Source organism: Lethenteron reissneri, unplaced genomic scaffold, assembly GCF_015708825.2.
Source record: "Lethenteron reissneri isolate LAM-NWPU_2019-01 unplaced genomic scaffold, ASM1570882v1 scaffold_124, whole genome shotgun sequence".
Taxonomy (NCBI): Eukaryota; Metazoa; Chordata; class Hyperoartia; order Petromyzontiformes; family Petromyzontidae; genus Lethenteron; species Lethenteron reissneri.
In genome coordinates, this window is record NW_026890937.1 from 400,704 (window position 1) to 401,025 (window position 322).

Below are 322 nucleotides of genomic sequence, written 5' to 3' on the forward strand. Positions count from 1 at the left end.
ATTTCGGTCGTTTTTTAACCCACTTCCCGTGATCCAATCGAGCTGACATTTTGCACACAGACTCGTTGTGCGAGACAATTAATGTTCGTGAAAATTTTTTTCAAAAATTTTACACTGTTTAGGGAAAACTAATTAAATATTTAATTACCAATTGTTTAATACTGCAGACAATCATCTGACCCATAGGTGGCAGCCATCTCAAGCCAGATGACGAGAGGACTCTAGCCACCACGCATATAAAGGATTTAGAGTGAAAAACTTTGTTTTTACGGGTTATACTTATTTCTGTCTGCAGCTGACGCTTCCTCTGCAGAATTGTCTG